This window comes from Delphinus delphis, chromosome 9, assembly GCF_949987515.2.
Source record: "Delphinus delphis chromosome 9, mDelDel1.2, whole genome shotgun sequence".
In the NCBI taxonomy this organism is placed as follows: domain Eukaryota; kingdom Metazoa; phylum Chordata; class Mammalia; order Artiodactyla; family Delphinidae; genus Delphinus; species Delphinus delphis.
The window spans coordinates 79403942-79427179 of NC_082691.1; the positions used below are offsets into that span (position 1 = coordinate 79403942).

Sequence of the window (23238 nt, forward strand, 5' to 3'; positions counted from 1 at the left end):
TTTTTATTCAGTACCCCTTGAGTATTTTTTTTTAAAAAAAACAGATTCCCATATAACATTCTGTGATTTGCCTTCCTTTAAGCCAAAAAACCTCTGAAATTAGTCTTACTAATAAATTAAGCCATTTTCTAGAAATGCTATATATTATTTGCTAATATATATAGTCACAAAAGTTAATGAAATTTCAAGAGCTCATTTTGATTAGTTTTAAAAACTGAGATTTAACTCATCTTCATAACACAGTATGTCTAAACTACAATATACCCTATATTTTTCTAGTATAGTAAAGAAACAGCTAATATTCTCTATGCCATATTTGAAATAGAAAATGGTAATATGAAATAAAGAACTCATCTATCCAAATGCTTTAAAAGCACCTTATAAAACCTTTCTAACTTGAAGATTGTTCAAAGAACACTTCAACACACACAAATTCTCCAGACATCTTACTAAACATTGTAGTTTAGTTTCAATTAGGGTGGTGGCATACAGTTCTAATAGAAAGGAGCATATGATGATTTATTTGCACGGAGTCCATGGTGTGGGAGTTCATGGTTTTACTTTATGGTGAAAAATCATCACTAATGAATATTTGAAAAACATAATTGTATACAGAAACTGGGAATTATGCGGTGCTTGAAAAAAAAAGACTATTACTTTTGGCAGATCACTTATGACTCTAGCTTTTTATTCAAAGAAATGGAACAATCAATCTACATGTTGAATGATAAAGCCTATTCTTCTACAAGCCTTCATTTCTCAAGGAAAAATACAGAAAGAAAAAAAATCAATATATAGAGTAGTTTAGTCCTGGAAAGGGCTTTCTTAAAGAGAAACCTCAGTCAAGGTTGAAAGAGCAATTAATGCAGGCTCAAAAATCTGGGCCATTCTGATAGAGTTCAGTTAACATGTGGCAGAAGTAATCATCCACTTGTGAAAATGATTTTCGGTTCATTCTCAAACACCTTTCAGACACTCATGATCCCATTTAACTGACAACAATACAGGCTATCCGTGGGCATCACTGCATTTGATGTGAAAACCAATAGGGACCAAATGCCCTCAGGCACTTTCAGTCATTCCCTGCAGTCTGTGCTCACAGCTTCCCCGCATAAAAGGAATCTTCCTTCTTTCACTACATTCTTTTCTTTATTTAACCCCACAAGATTAAGCCTTTTTTTTTCTTTTTTTTTGGTTTTGTTTTCAGCTAAGGATGAGAAAAAGAAACTGATTCAAAACAACAGTGTGACCTGGGCATTAAGAAACCTAGAAGTAAATACTTTCCAGTTGGCTTTTATATACTTCCTGAATTCTTATGGGAAAGAGAACAAGAGGTGAGGCTGCAAGGAGAGGATCATCACCAAACAAAATCACAGAACATTTTGAAAGCAATGATGAATGATGAAAAATCAGAAACTCCTATTGTTCAGTAAGAAGTTAAAATGCGCGTGCTATGTCAGCAGGAGACCTGTGACAGCAAAGGAATAAAATGTAGTTCTTCCTTTTCTGTATCACGTTTTGTAGAATCAGCAACATGAACTGCCTCCCCCCACCCTTTTTCTGAGAAGTCTCATCTTCTGCTAGTTTAATCTCAGCTAGATGGGAGTTAAACTTGAGCTCATATCAGCATTTTCAGATTCAGTCTAACAGTCTAAGGTATAAATGCTATCCTTTAAAAACTGGCTTGCTGGGACTTCCCTGGTGGCGCAGTGGTTAAGACGCTGCACTCCCAATGTAGGCGGCCCAGGTTCAATCCCTGGTCTGGGAACTAGGTCCCACATGAATGCCGCAACTAAGAGTTCGCATGCTGCAGCTAAGGAGCCCTCGAGCCTCAACTAAGACCCAGTGCAATCAAATAAATAAATAAATGTTTTTTTAAAAATTGGCTTGCTATTCACAAACTAGAATATGAATATAGGCAAACTGCCAAGATGAGAAGACCATAAAGCCCTATTCCACCCTCAGATTAAGACATCAAGATCTACAAGTGACCACTCTTAAAGGAGGTGGTCTAATATAAATGGCAATGCACTACCACCTAGAAACAAAACTGATCTGGGTAAATTATACTATAAGTTGTTCTACAAGAAGCAGTTTTAAACAGCTAAACACAAGCCAAACCATGGAACTAAATCAACCTGTACAGAGAAATCTTTTGTTATAAAGGCAGTTTTTCCTATATTTTTTGATAACTGATCATCAGTACCCTTTTATATCTCAATTAGCAGAAAAAGTGCCCCAATACATATTTTTGAATGGTTCATGACCTTACCAATGCTGATATTTAGAAAGTTATACAAATATCTTAGGGTCTCATTCTAATATACTCTACTACAGAGTACATATTTTGTAGGCATGGTTTCATGTTTTTCCTCAGTTAAATGTCCTTCGAAATATAATAGTACTTTTCTGCATGTGCAGAAACTTTACTGCCTTGTTAAAAGTTAAAATTAGTGACCTTTCCAAGTTGATTATAAAATGTCTCAGAAGAGGATAAGAGGGAAAAAATGTCACAAGAATGTACTGAGTAACCTACCCCAACCAGGCAAACTTGCTTAGAGTCAAGGCTATGCCTGCATCTCCTGGGAGAAGGGTGGAGGGTAGCTGCTATGAAGATGTGACTCTCTAGGGGCTATGACACATTCCAAAGGGAAGGATGCTCCCCACCATTTAGCAAAAAACTCTGGCACACGTGATGATGAAAATGAAATAATTTACTTAGGCGCTCCTAGATATTTTTGTGATACAATCCATTACGCTTTCTTCTCTCTGAAAATGCAAATGGTTTGGAAATCAGGAAACAAAAGTTTTAGCAAAGGCTTTTATGCATGTATCATAGTACGTATTATTTATAAGGTATTGGAAGGTACTGGAAATACCTTCCCTTTGGGGGCACAAAATTCCTAAAGCAATGCAAAATGGTCACACACTTTTAAACTGTATATACGGTACAGGTAATCCTGAGTTAACACAGATATGGTAGGCTTCAGTTTCCTCTTCTGTAAGTGGATATATCTGTTCTACCTGCTTCATATTTAGGCTAAATTCAAGTGAAATACGTACATAAAATGCCCATTTTATAAACTGCACACACTCTAAAAAGAAAATCATCGAGAAGATAATTTGGGATTCCGTGTTTTCCACTGTATGTCTCAGGACATCTGGATAGAAAGAAGTAGTACACAAAGACAGAACGAGTTTGGCAAGCAAATAACTGTGAGAGATGCCGAGCTAAACAAAGCTAAGTGCTGTGTGTGTGTGAGGACTAGTAAAAGCCTGTAATAGACCTGGGAAATGAAACGCTGAGGAGTGAAGACAGGAGGGGGCAGAATAGTGCAGGCAGCGTCTCCAAAATTACAGACTCTCTCTCACTGAAGACCATGTAGCAGTCACGCTCTCCAGCACACACTCTGGGAAGTTAGCTGGACTAGATGACTGCTGATGAGTCTTTAAGCACTACAACCATATAACTTGGTTTTTGCATTCTGTTCAGAATTAACTAATATCCTAATCATGATGAAAAATATCCTCTTCAGGGACTTCCCTGGTGGTCCAGTGGGTAAGACTCCGCGCTTCTCCGTGAACCCAGGGGCCCTGGGTTCGATCCCTGGTCAGGGAACTAGGTCCCACATGCATGCTGCAACTAAGAAGCCTGCATGCTGCAACTAAAAAAAAAAAAAAAAAAAAATCCCGCATGTTGCAACTAAGACCCTGCACAGCCAAAATAAATAAGCAAACAAATAAATAAATATTTTTTAAAAATCCTCTTCACTTCTGACACTGCTTTACTTAGAATCTATAAACATTTATATTTGAAAACAAAAAGTTTTCTGTAAAATTTGGATCATAATCACCATGGATTATGTTTGATTCCAGAAAGGTCTCTTTTTCTGTAACGTTATTCTCTGGTCTTAGTTAATGAGGACATTTTGGAGGGCTCTGAAAATTTAGAAAACAAACTGTCTATGTCCATCTTTAACTTATCTTCATGTGAATTATTTGTAAAGGTATTTGAATTCCTCCTGACACTCGGCATTCTGCAACAGCCTTGTTTTACCTAAACTGTATCACTTGAACTTCACTTTTGTGCTTTGTGACCAATCTTACCTGCCATCAAGGAGGACTGTGAATTCTGGGTCAAAATTTGGACTGAGCTGTGAGATCCCCTTGCTGTCCTGCCAGCTCTGACCTGTACCTTGGCCTCAGCGTCTCAGTCCCTGTTCCTTTGAGCTTAAGTGGTTGCTTTGATAAGCTGCCCAATACTCCAGGCTGAGGACGCAGCTTTGCTCTTGTTCTTGCGAATCTTTCTCTGACACCCTGCTCTTGAATTCTAGACTTATTAGTTGGTCACAGACATTTCCAAGACAGCTCATATCTGGAACATTTCTGTGCTGAGACCCTTTGATACTTTTCTTGTGTTTTTTTTTGGACACCAAGTGCTCCTTTGTACCAATACTCTGAGTTCTTGCTGCTCCCCTGGTTGTGTGTTGGCTGTCTTACCCCATCAGTCCCACATATCTTACAATTCCATGCATTTCCAACAATTTAAATTCATTTAGTTCTCACCTCTCATGTTTCCAATTTCTTCCCATCCCTCAGAGTTCAACTATCACTTTCTCAGAGAAGCCCTCCCTGACATCCCTAATGAGGTCATACGCCCTTCTTACATGTATTTGGTGAGATGTGGACATTCCTTCCACAGCCCTGCCATGGTGTATGGCATGGCACATTGGATGAATGTCTATTTCCAACACAACACATTAAGGTCTGTGAGGGTAAGGACCACATACATCAGTTACCACTCACCACCCTGTCTCAGCACTGTGACTTTATACAGCAGATATTCCATAAGCGTTTGTGGAATGACTGAATGGCTATTTCTAGTCTTGTCATTAGGAATGATTATAAGAACATAATGAAGAAAGTAAATCTTCAGCAAAAATTTATATAATATGCACAAGTGTAAAAGAAAAAGCCTTAGACAGACTTTGGATTTTCCATAAAGTTGGTATTTTCATATTTATCTAATCAAGAGTATTCAAGGTTTTAGCAGCAGAATTTTATCCTGATATTTAACTTAATATAGAAGCTCAGAACACAGAGGAAAGAAGAAGTGGCTGCTGGGAAAGGAGGACCGAGGTGCAGGAGTCCAGTTCGCCTACAAGCCCATCAGTCACGAAAGGGACTCCCAGGGTTTCTGGCAAGACAGTTTGAACCACAGCTGGAGATGGCCCCAAGGTCACAGTATCACAGGGGCCTTTAAGTTAAAATGCAATAGAATATATTCTATGTCTAAAGATTTCTAACTCCCTCATATATATATATATATATATATATATATATAAAATGTATGTATATATATATATTTTATCTTTCATGATACACAAACATGGTTGGAGTTTTTGAGAAGGCCCAATAATTTAGTACCTCTTTTCTTTGCCTGAGTTCCGAGCTAACTGGCTAAAGACAAAGAGTTGTTAACAAGGGTTAAAAGATCTCCTTATTAGTGATAACAATAATACTGAAGAATGTGGCTTATTTCTGTAAGAAGTGGGCTCCCTTATGAGGTTCAGTATTATTATCAGACATACTTTCCCCACTCCAGTGACGGCGCTGGTCAGGCCACGCCTGTCCACGTGGAGATCCCGCCCCTGACAAACTCACACAGAGGGCAGCAGCAAGCAGTTGCCTGAACAGGTGTTCCAGGGACAAATGGAGTGGAAAGGGCTGATCTACGCATGCCCAGTCCCCGCTCTCAAGCTAACTAATCAGATGCGCCAAAAAAAGAAAAAGAAAAAAAAGGGGGTAGAGAGAAGCCAGGAGTATTACTGTCACGGATATTCCTCCACATGGAAGCAAATACTGGGGCACAGAATAAGAGCTTTTTCCAAATAGAGATGAAAGAGTGAAAATATGAGAGACAGAGACAGAGAGAATAATGACAGAGAAAGAGAGAGTGAGAGGGAAAACAAATGAATGATTTTCTTAAGTCTCTTTAACTTCTAACTGCTATGTGCCTGGTATGACTTTCACTATTTTTCACCTGTAAAATAGAAATAGCAATATTTGTTCTGATTATAACAGACAGTGTCATTACAAAAATCTAGTTAAATGATGTGTGTAAAGGAGCCTTTGAAATTATAAAGCATAATGTAAATGAAGGCATTATCATCATCTTTATGATATTAGTAGTAGCAGTATATACTGAAAACTATTTCAATCTAACTTTTTAAAGGACTCTTTGGAAAAGGCTGGGGAGAGTGGCAATGAATTCTTCAACTTTTCCCATTTACGAAAAAAAGACTTTTGAAGAGTGGCACAAAAATTTAAGTATACATTTTCCTACAATGAAGTATAACTATAATATCACACAAGTTACAACAAAACACCTAGTTCTTTTCATTCATCAGATAAAAGCAATATTTCTATAGAGTGCATGTATTATCTTTCCCAGCTACTGAATTCCTTAGGTTCTTAAGAAATTGCTACTTAACCACCTACTAAAAAACTCTAGACTGCTATGAAAAAGTACACTTCGATGTTCAGTTTCTCTCTCACACGCATCTATTTATTTGGAGGAGAATGAATAACAAAATAAAGGTAACAGTAATAAGAGGGCTATGTACAATCAGGTTGGGATTCATTGGGCTACACTTATAAAATGTTTCTCCTTTAACTTAAAGCTTAAGAATTCCACTTATTTACTTACTTGCTTATTAAACTATAGACACAATGCTTCTGCCTATGAATGCAGGATACAAAGAAAAATGAAATCAAGATAGTCAATGGAGGGCTTCCCTGGTGGAGCAGTGGTTGAGAATCTGCCTGCTAATGCAGCGGACACGGGTTCGAGCCCTGGTCTGGGAGGGTCCCACATGCCGCGGAGCAACTAGGCCTGTGAGCCACAACTACTGAGCCTGCGCGTCTGGAGCCTGTGCTCCGCAACAAGAGAGGCCGTGATAGTGAGAGGCCCGCGCACCACGATGAAGAGTGGCCCCCGCTTGCCACAACTAGAGAAAGCCCTCGCACAGAAACGAAGATGCAACACAGCAAAAATAAATAAATTAATTAATAAATTCCTATCCCCAACATCTTCAAAAAAAAAGAGATAGTCAATAGAAAAAAAAAAAACCTTTTGACATTTAATGAAACATATTCAGAATTTCAAGTCTCAGATATTTTTGGTTAAAACTGACATTAGTGACATCTTTGATTATTCATATAGTGCTAAACATTAAAGTTTTTCTGTATTAATGTGATAAAATGTCTTGACAAGTTTAATATGTCCAAAATGAACTACCACTTCACCTAACATTTTCTTACATTGTTTAAAAAAAGAAAACGTCTTGAAGATTACTTAATACTACTTAAATAATGCCACCTTTATTATCAAGTTCTCCATTCAGTAGATAAAAACGCTTTGTTTTTTGGGGGGGATGCTTGCACCATCTACTGGAGAAATATATTACTACTTTTGTCAAAGGACAACTTCAACACCATTTCCAAAGATTCTTGTGAGGTACTTCCCTCCAAAATGCAACACTGGAACAAAATCTGGTCCTTTTCTTTGTTGCATGTGTCAGTAGAGGAAATCAGCACGTTTCTCCGTAAAACAACGCAAATATACGTTAGTTCAAGTAAGTCAATATTTCCATCTTAATTTGACAGAGTTATTAATCCACCAGCAAAAGTAATAGATGTGGAAGAGAAAGAAACACAGATGGAGGAAAGGAGATTATACAACCATTTTACTATTTATTTAGAAAGTATACAAACACCTAATTTTAAAATGAATATAAGCAGAGGCTCTCTCCCATTCAGTCATACAGCTAGGGATAAAGACTAGAATGGTCAGATGAATTGGTATAATGTCAAGATTACTTCACAGAAGAGAACTGAAACCATTCTGAAGGTATCTCTGGGTTTTTCTTATTAAATAACCACAACCATAATAATATGGAGTGTAAAAAAATCAGTACACAGAAGACAATGATCTCTAAATAGCTCTTTTCCCCTCTCTCCGTATGAGGTCACCACCTAAAGCAGAAGAATTTAAGATCAGTTCATTTTCAATTAAGAAGGCTGGCTATTTTTTTCCTAGCAAAAGAAATGAGAATCTTGTTTGAAGGTCCATATTTGTTAAGAATCCAAATAATTTTCAATTTATGAGAGGCCCTACCCCTTCCTCTCTATAATTAGAGGAAATAGACCAAAAAAAAAAAAAAAAAAACCCTCACTGCAGAGACTATAAGACATATCCTGAAGTTGCTGCTCCTTAGTGATAATTGATTTATATTTACTTTGTGCATTTCAGGACGGAAGATATGCTCACCATAAACATTAACAAAGGGTAGGAAATACAATGAATAGTGAAGATAAACTACCATGGGAGTACCTATAAGTCAGAGAGAATCAGACAGATGACCAGACGTGAATAAATGATCCTTAATCGTCAAATAAAATTAAAATGTACTTATGAACTCTAAAGAGAAATACAGAATTCTAGTAAACATCAAGGCAATTTTAAACAATAAAGTCTGAAATTTAAAAAGGTTTAAATAAGTTAGACTTATTTTGCTAGCATTCAAGTTAACCTTTTGAATCAATCTGAAATTTAAAAAAAGTCAAAAACAAAAACCAACAAAAGTGAGTAAAATGATAGACTATAATATTACATCAGAATATATCCCGTCATAGCACACATCCTATGTTGATATTCTTCGTATCAGGTAACTATTCACAATGCATTTCATCATTGTTTTCTTTATAACAGGTTACATTTCATTTTTTGAGATTTACTGAATTCCAGGCATTGTACTTTGTATTTTACATATATTATCTTGATTAATACTCATTAACGATCCTATTAGGTAGGTATAGTTATTGCTACAAACGACAGGAAACATACAGTTTATAACCACCTTCCAATACTTTCAATACTGTAAAAACTATATATTAAGGACCACCTTTAAGTTTTAATTAGCAACACTCACTGAATATACTTTCTGACTTTGCTACAAGATTCACTTCACAATTGTAGTTAATTGTGAGGGAACAGGCCCCAGCTTCTACTGATATATACATAAAACGCTTCTCTTCACCTAAGGTTTAACCTCTCATATATGGAGAAGGTGGTCTTGAGCTCAGAACAGGAATATCAAGACCGCTCCTTGTACACTGGGTGAGGCACATCCTGTCCTAGTTGCTGGACTGGTTGTGAATGGGAGGGGTTTACTTACTTAAACAGGAGGCCGCTCCCTGGCGCTGGGTGTTAACGTAGGAGTCTTCATTTGGAGAAAAGGCTAAGAGCAAAATAGCAGGGGACCCGCATGAAATGCCATCTAACTCAGGCCAGCTTTTTGGATAGACCCCCTAGTATCCCAGGACAGTAGATAAACAGGTCAGAATCTATAGAATAATGGCAAGCTTTACTGGTAGTTTCTTATATTCTCTGTGATTACCTTCTTATTTGTTCTCCCTTAGCATGAAGACTTTCAAAAGCTCTACCTCATTCTAGCTGACCAAAGAGAAATAGGAAGGGAAGTCTATCATGGGAGAGAACGAGAATGAGATGAGGTCTAGCACAGGACGGAGGAAGGATGTGAGAGAGTATCTCCAGGAGGGGAAAACTCGGTCCCGACCTCACAATCCAGTCACCGTATTTCCAGAAGATTCTCCTACCTGACTCAAATCGTTGGAGGTTTGCAGTTGTTCTTTTAAGGGCAGAGGCATTCTCTCCCAGTAGTTTCCACTAACTCTCAGAGACGAGGAACAAAATTAATTTATTAAAAAGAGAATTAGCATAGTCCCTACACTAATATAACACTTAGATAAGAATTCTGAAACTGTTCTCAGTTGAGCCTCAGTTTTTCTTAACCGTAAATAGAGCTAATGATTGGTTCTTAATTGGTTCTTAAAGGGTTATCATTAGGATCAAATGACCCAATAGGTATAATAGCCCTTATAATAAATATAAAGATACTATTAAGACATAATACTGTTAGCAGTATTACATTAAAATGTAGGTCATGTCTTGTTACTATTACAAGGAGTTAAATATGAGAAATTCCATTAATTGGCTTATTTATTTACATAATATAAAACAGATGATTAAAACTGGTTTGAGAGTCCGCCTGCCGATTCAGGGTACACGGGTTCGTGCCCTGGTCCGGGAGGATCCCACATGCCGCGGAGCGGCTGGGCCCGTGAGCCATGGCCGCTGAGCCTGCGCGTCCGGAGCCTGTGCTCCGCAACGGGAGAGGCCACAGCAGTGAGAGGCCCGCGTACCGCAAAAAAAAAAAAAAAAAAAAAAAAAAACTGGTTTCTTTTTGGGAGGGGGGATGAAAGTGACTCATCAACTAACTGTTGTGACTCATATGGACCCAGCTGTATAATCACGAGCAAAAAAATAAATTTAGACTCATTTATTGTTAATGTAGGAGAGAAAACTTTCCCGAGAAACATTTTCACAACATTTCAAACACATCTGATAAGTTAATTTTTAACCTAATGATTTTTAACAGTTAGAACTTTTTAAAGTATGTCGACATTCACTTATTCTAATCCAGTGCTTCTCAAGTGTTATTAGCAAGCAACGAAATCATGCACAGAGAGCTTGTGAAAACACACATTGTTGGGTCCCACGTCCCGAGTTTCTGATCCACTGCAGCTGGCCTGAGAATCTGTATTTCTAACAAGTTCTCAGGTGAGGCTGATACTCCTGGTCCAGGCAACCCACATTAACCACTGGTTAATCTATACCTATTCTGAAGCTTGAACAAAAACTTCAGCCACCTCGAGTATATGCTTAAAAGGTATTTTACCTAAAAGTATACAATTAGTTAAGGTTTCCTTATAGTAGTATTAGGAACAATTTTTCTAACTGAAATAAACCTAACAAAATAACATTTTTCCCTTTTTCTTCTTAAATTTGATCATAGTGCCCCCAAGTGCATGAAAATGTTACTAACGGGAAAGGAAAACAATTCTCACTGGGAGGGAGTTAGGTAAATTTATCTTTGTATTTGCCAGGATACATTCAGGACAGGTTAACGGAATAAATACTCACACATACTTTGGAAAGGCTTACCACTCTTTCCCTCAGTGTTTTATTTATAAAACTCTAATGTTGGGTCAGGTAATCCCCAGATCTCTTTTAGTGCTTAAATTCTATGCTGGCATGAAGTAAGCACAAAAACCTATTTAGAATCAAGTAGAATATAAAGAAGTAACAGAGAAACCAGTATTATTCTATGCTCTTTATTCTCACCATCACATAGCTCCTCAAAGCTGTGATGGGATTGCAATAAGCATTCATTTAGGGTTTAGAAAGAAAATATCTGTACTTAAATGATCGAATATAATGCAAGGTGGTTAAATGGGCTCTGGCTAAACACTTGCCTCCCCAGTGCGGCTACTTGTGCCACAACCCTGGAGGAATTGTTAGGAAGAAAATCGATCTTTCTTCCTAGGCGTAATTAACAGTATCTTTACAGTACACTCCATAGCAATTTGTATATCATTTTGTAGCACTCTAATTCATTTAAAAACTTGTCAGCTGAATTACATATATTCTTTTACTTCAACGGGCATATGCGGAATCAATAAATTAAAGGACCTTAGTCAATGCCACGAAAGGGATACTGTGGATGGGTTAAAATTATTTCTAACATAAAACACTGGTGAAGAGGCTGGGGGCTTAAAGGCTTGATACTGACTAAATGTTTTTCTTAATTTTCTTACATGCATGTATCTCTCTGCCTACCTTCCTCCCACCTATTAGCATTTATTTATATACATGTGTATCTCCATCTCTTCGTCATTTTTCATCATTCTCTTAATTTCAGAAAAGTGACATCTATTTCAAATGTATATCCACAGTCTCACATTTTCATAAACCGCTCACATAAACTCATTCTGCCTAATAGAAGGACAGAAATTCAAAGGGTTCCGAGGAACACAGGCTTCGGTGGCACTGGTACATGCTGTGAGGGGGGCTAATGCATACATTTACCTCTTCGCATTTCCCCTGGCTTCCTCAGGCCTGTGTATTTCTCGTACAAAATACCCTGAAAAGTCTCATGTTATTTCATGCCAATTAACAAACTGTTAACATGTCATGTTAATAAAAAAAAGCAATTGACCTAAGTAGAAGGGCTAATTAAATGGAGTAAGATAATTAAACGATTCTCAATATGTAATCAAAAATTATGGCTGGAAGTGTTTCACAATGTTGTCTTTTTGTTTTCAAGTATCTGCCTATCTGCAAAATTCTAATCATTGTATCCATATGCAGAAAAGATCCAGTGCAGATGTTAATTTGTTGCATGATAGAAATCAGGTGTTCAATTACAAATAATGGGGTGTATGAGAGAACGTCCAAGACTTCCATTTAGCTGAACACACGCATCTCAACCGGCAAGTGATTGCAAAGCATTCATACTGGAATTAGCTACTAACATGCACCCAAGGCACATCACATTCAACTCCTTTATTATCTTCATTATATAATATTCACATCTCCAGCCCTCTGTGTTACTTACTTTGCTACCGATTTAGGAGTTTGAATATTTGGTGATCTAAATTCTATTTATTGTATCTGAATTCTTTTAAAGGGATGTTTTGATTTTTATCTAAACTCTAGAGCGCTTTAACATGAGCACTTTTGTTTCCTAATATTACATTTTAAACAATCAAAACCAGCTGCTTTTGTACTAAGGTAAATTCCTTGAATTAAGAATATTCGAAGTTTTTAACATGTAAAGCCTATTTCAACAAAGCCTTCTCAACATGGTATCTAAATGTATTTTAGCAAAGTAACCACATAGAGGGGCCAAATATATTCACTTGGCTAAATGATTTGCTTTTTTGAATATAATTTACAACAAAGACACAGGCTTAAAATTTACTTATTAAGATATTCACCATGCCAAGCTTGTAGACTGACACAATTCTGAGAGTATGAATAAATACCAGACTGATGCTGAATTATGTCCTAAATCAAGACCCTAATATTGAGAGTTTGCAAATTAGTTATTCAATAACTAGCAGGGCCATACCTCTAAAACCTTAATGTCAGATAATCACAGAGGAGACAACGAAAAAGATCATCTGATTAGATGGCAGAATAACAGCAGTGTACATCAATGGGGACTTCATTATTTTAAAAGAACATATGAAGGAGGTTTAAAAAAAGGAAAGTGCATTAACTTTTCATCCCTTTCATTCTCTTAAAATCACTTTCAAAATATGTGACTGTCTAAGGTTCCTTACTCATTAAGAAAATAAACAAATGCTATTTCTGAGTATGTGGCAACTAGCAAAGCCTCAACAATTATTCAAAGGTAAGAATAGTGAGGGATAATTCCTGTAACCAAGAGATCCAACACGGTGACCTGATGGGCCAAATGGGGCTGCAGATATGCTCTGAAAGCCCAGCATCACAAAAAGGGATTCTGAATTTCTTTTTGTAGGGCATGTTATCTTGATTCCACTAACCCTGACTATTCTATTCTTCCTGACCTTAAAACTTAATCATTTCACACTTTCGTTTGGCTTGCCTGGCCTATGGTGCCATTTGAGTTTTATAAACACCTGGTTATCACTTGGGAAAAGTGTTCTATATTCTTAGGGAATGTTGTCTGGTGGTTTAGAGAACAAGCTCTGGAACGAGACAAAATTGGGTTTAAATCATGGTCACTTACTAGTTATAAGACTTTGGTCAAATTCCTTAACCTCTTTATGCCTCAGTAATCTCTGTAAATTGATATAATAGTGATATCAATCATATTATACAAATGATACATAAATACATAAGTTATGTAAACATATCAGAGTTGCAAGAAATAATACATCATAAAAATATAATCAACTAAGAATATATTTATATTCAAATAAGGTTTTTTTAATTTAATTTTTTAAGAAGAGTTTTAGGCTCACAGAAAAAGTTAAAAGGTAGGTATGGAAATTTCTTTAGACTCTCTAGCTTGATACAAGCAAATTCTTCCCAATACTGACATTTTACACCAGAGTGGTATATTTGTTACAACTGATGACCCTATATTGACACATCACAATCACCCAAAGTCCATAGTTTAGGACATGGTTCACTCTTGGTATTGTTCATTATATGTATTTGGACAAGTGTGTAATGATACATATATACCAATCATTAGAGCATCATGCAGAGTATTTTCACTGCCCTAAAAATCCTCTGTGTTCTGCCTATTTGTGCATTCCCTACCTCCACCTCTTGGCAACCACTGATCTCTTTATTGTCTCCATAATATTGCCTTTCCAACAATGTCATATAGTTGGAATCATACAGCATGTAGCCTTTTCAGACTGACTTCTTTCACTTACGTTTACTTAAGGTTCCTCCATGTCTTTTCATAGTTTGATATTTCTTTTTAGCACAGAATAATATTCTGTTGCTGGATGTACCACTATTTATCCACTCAGCTACTGAAGGACATATTGGTTGCCTCCAAGTTTGGGTAATTATGAATAAAGCTGCTATAAACATCCATGTTCAGCTTTTGTGTGGACATAGTTTTCAACTTCTTTGGGTAAATACCAAGGAGCATGATTGCTGGATCATATGCTATGAATATATTTATTTTTGTGAGAAATTGCTCAACTGTGTTCCAAAGTAACTGTACGATTTTGCATGCCTAACAGTAATGAATGAGAGTCCCTATTGCTCCACATCCTTCCAGCATTTGGTGTTGCCAGTGTTCCAGAATTTGGCCATTCTAGTTGGTATGTTGTAAGATAAGTTTTTAACAAACTTCCAATGACAGAAAATCCCTCTTATACAAGTTATTTTAATAAAAAGGAAAAAGAAAAGAATTGAGAAAAAAAACTGCCCAAGAGGTTTAAAGAGATTAACATAACTTTGATTCCCCAAATTAAAACTAAATGAAAACATTAAAAGAAAAAAAGTGCAGGCCAATTTCACCTATAAACAGAGATGAGAAATTTGGCAATGGAGATGAATATATGAATTACAGAAGAGAAGCCCAACTAGTTAAAAAGCAAATGGAAATTTATTCAAACTCATTAGCAGTCAGATAAACTGATGAGAATATTTAAATTTCATTTAATGTTAAATAGTTTCAATAATAAAACATGTGTTCCATGAACGTAAGGATGGTTGAACATCAGAAGACCTACCAATGAAAATCACTATATTGATGACTTAATGGAGAAACATAATATTACTACCTTAATAGACACACAGAAAGCATTTGATAAAGGTGAACAATTTATGGTTTGATAAACAATTTAGTAAAGCTGTATATCAAGAACATAAAGCAATCATCGTGCTTAATAAAAGAAATTTTAGATATTGCGATGGTTAATTTATGTCAATTTGCGCCACAGGGTGCCTAGATATTTGGTCAAACGTTATTTTAGGTGTTTTTGTGAGGATATTTTTGGATGACAGTAACATTTAAATCAGTAGACTGAATAAAGCAGACTGCCCTCCCTAATGTGGGTGGACCTCATCCAATTAGTTGAAGACCTAGCTAGAACAAAAAGCTGACCCTCCCCTGAGTAAGAGACAATTCTCCTGTCTGACAGCCTTCAAACTGGAACACTGGCAATTCCTGTCTGAAACCTTCCAAACTGGGACACTGGCTCTTCCTGGTTCTACAGCAGCTTCTGGTCTTTGGACTAGAACTGGACCACTGGCTCTGTAGGTTTTGGAATTGCCAGCTTCCATAATCACAACAGCCAACTCCTTATGATAAGTCTCTTAGTGCACACACACATGCATGTATGCGTGTGTGCGTCCTACCGGTTCTTTTTCTCTGGAGAATCATAATACAGATTTAGTTATTCTAAAACTGAGAAAAGGCAAGCTTGCCTGCTGTCATTTCTAAATAACATAGCATTCAAGGCCTAGGCCCATTGTATAAGACAAGAAAAAGAGAGAGTAAAGACAGCAAATTAAGAGGAAAAAACTGCCATTATTTGCAGGTGACACAATCACCTACAGAAAAACTACAACAAAATAAATTGTTAGAATAAGAGAATTGATCAAGTCAGCTTACTACAATCAGTACTATGCTTCTATCCCACAAAAGTAAAGGTGGAAGGATGGGTTGCCTTCCCAACAAAGTTAGAGGCCTTTCTTATTACAACATTCCAAAAGGGAGCTCTATGTGGGTTAAAGACATAAAAGTATAAGATAAATCTTTAAACCTAAAAGAAGAAAATAAAAGGGATTATTTCTGTGACTTAGGGGTAAAAGATACTTTTAAAATGACTCCAAAAGCACAAATACACAGAAAGAAAATTGATGAATTTGACTACCAAGCATTTCTGTTCAACAAGGTTATCCGTCAGATAACATCAAGAGGGTATCTGTAACAGCTAAAACCAACAAAAGTATGTGTATATCTGATTCTTGGTTATGTATGGGGGAGAAATTCTGACATAGGCCTACAAGTGGACATGAACAAGGACAATCAAGGGGGCACTGTGTATGGTGATGGACTGGAGAAGACAGTTCGGGTAGGTGGTCATCATAAGAGGACTGCATAGGTAAAATATGATAAATACTATGGAATGTACATAATATCAAGAAGCAATGACCTAGAATAATGTAAGCATAATTATGTACATAGGTCTTAAATACTTAATGTTTAATGAAAACATAAGAAGTTGAGTATCTTTAGCACAAAATATATAAACTTAAAAGACATACACATACAAAACATATTCTATAAGGTTACCTAACATTCAAAGATACACTCTCCAATACAGGATGGACACCTATGCAGGTAGGAGCAGAGTAAGAGATGGGACAAGGGATGAAAGGACTAAAAAGTAAAACAGAGGAAGAGCTGGTGACAGTGTGCCATGAAATGAGGAATATGAGTATGTGAATTTCTGTGCCTCAAATTCTAGAGAAACATGTAATTGTTTAAACTCTTCTCAAGTACATGTCCTTTTAGGTGAATTTATTTTAACCAGAAGTTTTTGAGATATAATCTAGAATTTTAAGAGTCCATTGAATATGACTACATTTATAAGTTGCCGTGGAGTGTTAAGAGAACATGTAATTCATATAATATTGACATCATTATTTATTAAAGAAGATTTTTCCCAAGTGGTGAAAAATGCTGAAACAAAAAAATGAAAAAAACATCAATACTCAAGGAAGCTGAAAACAATTTAGGTACTCAGTGTTATAAAAATTTTAAAAACATACTAAGTTTTAAAGTATTCTAAACTCTATCTGTTCAAGTTCCATAATCAATCCAATAAAAAATTAACTTGTACCAAATTAAAGTAACATTTAAAATTTTATGACTGTTAACCTTTCCCAACCACAGATCACTTTAACAAAGTCTGCTGTGGGTATGCTCTTGAATTTGGAAGTATATTTATACCTCAGCTCTTACAGATATTCAAACTAATTATTTCAGAATGAATGTAGAATGACACTTTAATTAGTAATGCATCTCCTGGCAATTTAGATTCTCTTGCTTCTCTCAGTAATTAAAATGGCAAGGCATACTATTAAGGTCCCATGATTCTTCATACCTCTTCCTGACAATTACCACAAGAAACACTAAAGGCAAGATCGCAGCTATAATCCATTCACTGAATATTCGGTAGCAGGATAAACACTTTCTCCTCCTTGCCTAGTAATTTTTCATTTCACTTATTACCCTTCAATCATTAATGCAACTTGTGCTCTGTCTCACAAAGTTCAACTTTTCATTTTACATAACCTATTAAAACCAACTGATCTTGTAGGAATGCAAGTAGTAGGGATAATTTTAATTAAGAAATAATTTTTAACACATTTATTCATGATATGACTTTAACAGTCAGAACATTAAATACATAGAGTGGTTGATGTTGGCAGAAAATAACAGTGGTGGAATATGAGACATCAAAAATTACCGTAGGCCAAAAAGAAAAAAACCAAAATTACTGTAGGGACTTCCCTGGTGGTCCAGTGGTAAAGGATCCGCCTTCCAATGCAGGGGACGTGGGTTCGATCCCTGGCCGGGGAACTAAGATCCCACATGCTGCGGGGCAACTAAGCCCACGTGCCGCAAACTACAGAGCCTGTGCCACAACAAGAGAAGAGAAAACCCGTACGCCACAACTAGAGAGAAGCCCGCATACCACAGTGAAGAGCCCGTGCGCTTGAAAGAGTGCCCTAAGGAAGATCCTGCGTACCACAGCGAAGACCTGATGCAGCCAATTAAATAAATATTAAAATAAATTACTGTACATTGAATATATTAACATAACAAAGATACATGCACAAAATTGCTGATACGGCTGGTGGGATCAGAGAATAAAGAGAAGCACTTTTTTTTTTTTTTGCGGTACGCGGGCCTCTCACTGTTGTGGCCTCTCCCGTTGCGGAGCACAGGCTCCGGATGCGCAGGCTCAGCGGCCATGGCTCACGGGCCCAGCCGCTCCGCGGCATGTGGGATCTTCCCGGACCGGGGCACGAACCCACGTCCCCTGCATCGGCAGGCGGACTCTCAACCACTGCGCCACCAGGGAAGCCGGAGAAGCACTTTTATTTTTAACTTTTAAATACTTAAGATTCTTTTTCTCTCTCCAGTTCCTTTATTTTTTTAAAAACTTTTATTGAAGTATGGTTGATTTACAATGCTGTGTTTATACCTAAGTTTTTTTAAAAAGTTGTTATTATGAGGTGACTTCTATGTTGATTCTCTTATAATTCCAGTTTTTTATATTAAATATATATTATTACAGTAATAGGAAAATCTCAGTCACAGGAATTATTTTTATATAATACTGTATCATAAAATTAAAACACGGCATTCACATGTGTGAAACTTCTGAAAATTGTAAAGCACTATAAAATTTAAAGAATCTTTAAGAACAAACATGGCACTTATTTGTAAATCATAGTTTGAATTAATTATTGTTTCCTGAGAACAGCTAAAATGTACTGAACATTTATGTGCCAGGCACTTTAGTGATACTAACTCATTTAACCCTCACAGCAACCCTGTGAAATAGGTGATTACTATTCCACTTTACAAGTGAAGAACTGAGGCACAAGGCGGTTAAGAAATTTACGCCAGGAGTACACAGTGATGGGGCTACAGCCGGGTTGTACGCTCCCAGCCACTGCAACAAAGTTGTACTGCTATGGTATTACATTGTCCTTTAGTAATTTTCATTATGCCTTAAGACATTTCATCAATTATTCACATCTTTCACTACAAACACACCTAACACTATCACTCTCTCAGATATACTTAGTCAATCTGATGGTTAAACCTTTCTATAAATTTATTCATTTTATCAAAATGGACATCTGAGTGATTTCCAGCAGTTCCTTCAAAACCAGGGCCATGGAGATGAAGCGATGAGGGTTAGCTGAGTTTCTGCTCAAGAGGAAGTTAGATTAACAAACGACCTTTCTTGGTACATCTGTACTAGTGTGAGAAAATGTGTAACCTAGTATCAGACTGGCAGGGTTTGTTGATAAAAAAGTGGAAATAATAAGGTTGTGTTAGTAAAAGCATGTTCAGTGCATACAAACTGATCGGTTTGGTTGAAGCTGGGGGTTTGTGTTGGGTATGGAAAGGAGAAAAAGTTGTAAAGACTAGATGGGGACAGGTTTTTGAAGAATTTGAATGCTAGGCTAAAAAATGTAACTCTAATCCTACAGACAATGGGGAAGCACAAGAAGTTTTTTAGTAGACACATTAAATAGTATTCCTAAATTCCTGACTGCGCTGGAAAACAGGTGAAACAGGAAAATCAGTACAAAAGTCACTGAACAGCTTTTTGGGTTGTTTTTGTTGTTGCTGTTAGAATAGAGATTGAATTGGGGTTGGCAGAACGAATGGATTTATCTGTGGGAAAGACTATAGAGAGAGAGGTATTAACTACAATGGGTGAAGAGGAAGTGGTTAAAGACAAATGTAAAGATCAGTCTAACTGGCAGAAAGGATAAGGCTCCCAATTTCACAAAGCTGGAAAGAGCTGACATTCAAATTTTCTCTGACTTTTGTTCTATTGCTATGCCCTTCTAATCTACTGTCAAAAGAAATTTAAAAAAATTTTTTCATAAGTTCTGATACATGAAATAAACAAAGACACTAAAAGATACTCATAGTTTTATAAAGGCAATAAACATTCCTTTTTTAAAATTATGAAAATAAGATGTGCTTTTCCTCTGATTTAATACTAGCGTACTATCCCTTAAGGATATCAATGATTCCAGGATGAATGATTAGAAATGTTAATACTTGCAAACCCTTTGCTCATGCTCATTCATGTCATCAACACTGGTACTAATGAACATTTAAATTGTGGTGATGATTCTTTTTATAATCAGAACACACGTCTATCTGACTAAAACGAGCTCATTTGCTATCTTCCCCACGATCATGGGCTTACAACGATTTTCAGGCATTTCAAACACAGTCTCGATGGGAAACTGTGGCTGTGATGTTACCTCCTGTCACCAATACCCAAACCTGCTAAACTCCAGCTCTGATCATAAAGAGAAGATTAGGAAATATTCCTAATGATCATGTGTTATTTGAAAGAATTACTGAATTAAGTACACTACTAGACACGTTGGGACTACTTCTGAAGAGATTCTTTTTAATCAATTCTGTATTTCTAGACACTACCCTATCGATCACTACTTCCCACCAACACTCATTTTCATCCCTTTGGACCTCTCTCATATGCCCGTAAGCTATTTTACTCCTCCTTTTGTTTGGGGCTTCCCAATGAGGCCAGCTTTGCTGCAACATACGTTGGTCAAGTTCTTTTAGTACTGTTGCCCTTCTCTGATGCCATGCTTCATTCTTCCTAACTTATGTAATCTTCAGGTGCCTACATTTCTTGATGATTTGGGCCATGTTTGGACCCTTTGAAATCTTTACAAATCTTGGTAGCAATCAGCTCATTCTTTTGCTTGTCCCCTCGACTCCTCTCCCATGTAATGTATCCAAGACCCTTCCTATCTGACTGATGGCCAAAGTGCTGGCTCCTTTTTGGTTTCTCTTCATTCTTCTTCGGCAGTTGTCGGGAAGAATATTTTCATGAAGTATTTTTGAGCTTATGTAAATGGAGTGAAAGTGTTCACCAAACAGAACTGACAGAACAACTCCTGAAATAAATGGGACTACTTCAAATCAGGAGGCGCTGTAGGAGAAAGAAAGTGAGTAACTTATTGATTCCACAAACATAGTATGAACAAAGCTCAAGTCTAGCTCTTTTTTGCCCTTAATAAGTATGGGTTATGTGATCCGTCATTCTTATATACGAACCCTGAGGTATAATGCTGCCCACACAAAATACTGCTAAAGCCTCCTCCTACGTTCCAACCACATATCACAGGAAGAGTCTAAATATAAATGTCTGCAGATAATAGATATTAGAAATTTACTTCCTCCATCATGGTTTAGACAAAAAAGCCATTTAAAAAAAGAAAGCATCGCTATAGAGAATAACAAAGTTTTTAGACAAGAATACAGTTTTTTTTCATAATATAACTTTTAGATTTCATATAGAAATCTGTGGACTAATGAAGTTTCCTGCACTTCGTCTGGGGCAATAATGTTCTGAAGCACACTCCAATAAACTTATATTACAGTGGTACCAATTAGACAGCATTATAATTTGAAGTTTATAACCAATATATCCAAACAACCAATCCAAAACCTTGAATACAAAAGATCTGTGAACCTAAGTTCTGCATTCTCCTCTTTCTTTGGAAAAGAAAACATTCATTCATTCAACAAATATTTATTTAGCTTCTGATAAGTGGTAGGCAATTTTCTAAAAACTGGGTTTAAAAATAGCAGTGAATAAGGCAAGGTACTTATCTTACAGAAACTAGATTTGGTTGGGGAGCTAGTTACCAGCAAATCACCCAAATGGAGATAACATTGTAGATGGTGAGACAGTCTATAAGCAATAGTCACTACCTATAATATCAGGTAATAAGAGTTTTAAGGATTGAAGCAGGTTAAGAGAGCTGGCAGCAAGGAAAGAAGAGCACCGTTCTATACAGGGTGGTCAAGATGAGCCTCACTGCAGAGATGGTATCTGATCTGAAAACTGGCAGAAGTGAGGCGGGGGTGGATGTGGAGCAAGAGTATTCTGTAGTAACATCAGTAAATGCTACAGTCCTCTACCAGGAGCCAGCTAACAATGTCCAAGATGCAGCTGTAGAACTCTAATCTCAAAGACACCAATCACTCCCAGTGATTATTTTCATAAAATGTCAGCATATATAATTGACTACTCAATTACCTGAATGTCTTGGGTACTATGCTAACTACAAAATAAAAGTCTTTTACTCAATAAGTATTGCATAAGCTATTCAGGCTTACCAATGCCTCCTTAAACAAAGCACATCTACAACACTAATTTTAAAAAACAAAAAAAATACCTGAGATGAAATTAAAACTAACTTATTTGGTATATAGAAATTGAGATCAACAACTTATTGAAAAGAGAACAAATTTTAATACCACAAAGAGAAAGATCTGATAGACTGTTTAGACCTATGTCGGTCAAGTAATACTTTGTCTAATGATTTAAGGAAATTAAAGCTAGCAATTGCACTAAACCTACAAAAGGCACCACACTAGTTATTTAAAATAATACACTTTGAGAGCACATGCCATTTTTCAAAGAAGTTAGACTGCACTGGACTAAAATAAAGAGAGAAATTCTATCAGATTCTTCTCACTTGCTATGAAACGATCTCCAGGTGTTCTTTCTTAGAACTGGAGCTTATTTCTTAGATAAATCATTCAAGTCAGTTGCTCAGACACAGTTGAAAGCTCTTAGGCAATACAGTTGACCCCTGAACAACGTGGAGACTGGGGTGCTGAACCTCCACTCAGTCAAAAATCCTCCTATAACTTTGGCTCTCCGTATACACGGCTCCTCCGCATCCTTGGATTCAACCAACCGCTGATGGTGTGGTACTGCAGTATTTACTACTGAAAAACATCCCAGTATAAGTGGCCATGTACAGTTCAGATCCATGTTGTTCAAGAATCAACTGTATTTTCCTTTTCCTTCCTTTGGACATACAGTAGACAAAATAAAGTGAGCACCCAAACGTACACACTAAGAGAAACAAACCACCGCCACCACCTACAGCCATAACAGCTGTCAAATAAAAATGTAAATTAAAGCCTAACAATTAAGCAGAAGGCCCTAATGGGGGATCAATGGGGATATAACTTT

General features: G+C 36.7%; 1 protein-coding gene across 7 annotated transcripts in view; it reads right to left on the reverse strand.

Moving 5' to 3' along the window:
• Window positions 1-23238, reverse strand: part of CADPS2 (calcium dependent secretion activator 2) — a 487000-nt gene that overhangs the window by 206019 nt on the left and 257743 nt on the right. The window lies entirely within an intron of this gene.